The sequence below is a fragment of the Pundamilia nyererei genome, unplaced genomic scaffold, assembly GCF_000239375.1.
Source record: "Pundamilia nyererei isolate P.nyererei 1_Seehausen unplaced genomic scaffold, PunNye1.0 scaffold00042, whole genome shotgun sequence".
Lineage (NCBI taxonomy): Eukaryota > Metazoa > Chordata > Actinopteri > Cichliformes > Cichlidae > Pundamilia > Pundamilia nyererei.
In genome coordinates this window covers 1,022,178-1,024,204 of record NW_005187443.1, presented here as the reverse complement: position 1 = coordinate 1,024,204, position 2,027 = coordinate 1,022,178, and the positions used below count along the sequence as shown (strand labels likewise).

General features: G+C 39.2%; 1 protein-coding gene across 1 annotated transcript in view; it reads left to right on the top strand.

Moving 5' to 3' along the window:
- The first annotated feature begins 1,607 nt into the window (after positions 1-1,607).
- Positions 1,608-2,027, top strand: part of atxn7 (ataxin 7) — a 26,443-nt gene continuing 26,023 nt past the window's right edge. Inside the window, exon 1 of the mRNA XM_005731217.1 lies at positions 1,608-1,756. The gene's annotated coding sequence lies outside the window, so the exon portion shown is untranslated. The remainder of the gene's footprint in view (positions 1,757-2,027) is intronic.

Genomic DNA, 2,027 nt, shown 5'->3' with positions numbered 1-2,027 from the left:
GGAAAAGTTTGGGATCCATCACAAGTTTAATTGACAAAATCTCCTTTATCATTGCTCTAACCTCTTCCCAAAACTCCTTTATTTTTGGACATGACCATAAACAGTGGAGCAATGTGATCTATTTTTCTTAATTAGCTTGCATATAATACTGTGCGAAACTCCTAAACCACCCCTCATTTATTTATATTGTGCTGGAGAAATGAGAAGTAGCTACAGTTGTTTATTGAAATGTGTGCAAACATCCATGGAAATATATTATATAAGGCAAACACTGAGTTTTACAACGCCAATTCCAATTTTACAATTGCAGTTGGCTTGTCTGTCAGTGTATGATTGCCTTTATTCTTCAAGATAGCCTGAACTCTCTAAGGTAAGGTTTCCTCTGAATTTCTTTGAGCAGTCTTCAGGAATAGTTCTCCAGGTTTCTTCAGAGCTCTTCTTTGGATGTTGGCTTCCTTTCTTTCTGTTCTCTGTCCAAATGATATCACACTGCATCAATAATGTTGAGGTATGAACTCTGGGGAGGCCAGTGTATGACATGGTGTTTCATTTTGTGTTTTTCTATCCAGGTATACTTTTACTGCACTGAAAGTGTGTTTGGGATCAATGTCATGCCGGGGAAAAAAAGTTGTTTGTCAATCAGACCCTTTCCATATGGTGGTGCATGGTGAATCAAAATTTGACAGTACTTTTATGTATTCATATTTCCCTCGGTTTTAACAAGATTCTTGACACCACAGGCTGAAATGCAGCCCCAAACCATAACATTCTCCAATGTGTTTTACTGATGGCTGTAGGCACTCGCTGTTTTAACTCTCTCCTGGCCTCCTCCATACATAGTGATGATTTGAACCAAAATTTCAACTTTGGGTTCATGACTCCATAATATCCGTTCCACTACTTTTTCAATTCAGTTCTTGTGTAATTTGGCATATATCGTCTTGTGTCAGGTCTTTGCATTTTTTCCTATTTCTGCAGAATATGTCTCTTATCCAGTTCTCTCTACTTTTTTAAGGACACTGCACGTTTTGACACCCTGCAGCCATGTTCAAATTCCCAGGGACTCTTATTTGGGCAGGTAGTTTGAAGCATTCGCTGATATGAAAACTGCAAATAGAATCATCAATCAAACCTTGTAATAAAAAAGTCCTTTAAGAGTGTTCTGACTTTGCACCGAAACTAGGTTTTAACCCCCCCCACCATTGCTTCTGTTATAGATTTTAGTTCAGGATTCTTTCATTCCCATATAATAGTTATCTCTGTTTTTGCCCGCAATTATTAGTTAATCGATTTAAATCGTTTAAATCGAATTAAACATATGTTTGGTGAACGTGTTGTAGTATTTTTTTTATTTATTAATTTTTTTAAATTGCACATGTTAATTGTAATGATTTCCCCTATCACATATCTCCCAGGCTTCATGCAATTGTAAATACTGCATTTAACAGGGGAATAAAATAAAAATAATAAAGAAATGAATTTAAATAAATAAATAAATAAAATCTCCTGGTGAAGAAGTTCGGCGGTGCCATGCAGTCATTGGTCAGTTCGCGCTTGCGTCGTGGCGCGGTGACGTTTTTCTCTGTCCCAGAATGCAGTCTGGTAAACAGACATGGAAGCACCAGGTGAAGACCTCCACAGAGGCTGAGCACTAAACTCGCTCTTTTCCACCGTCTTCTGTCTCCTTCACCCTGTGCATCCAGTTGATATATATCAGCCAGGTGTCAGACTTACGTCTACAGGATCCAGAGCCTTGGTAAGAGTGAAGTTGTTGTCGATATGTGACCGCGGCTAATGACTTCTGCTGGGCTGTCAGGCTGCTGTCAGCTTCCTCGCTGGCGCTAGTCATGGCTGGCTAACGTTAGCCTGCTAGCTGGCTAACGTTAGCCATCAGTGTTGTTTAGTAACGTTTGTACCAGTCACAGACCCACACTAGATTGAGCTTAATGTCATGACACAACGGCTTATAGACATTTGGTCTGTTTTCAAATACCGTATTTCCGGTGAAGGTTAATGTTGTCTTTTTT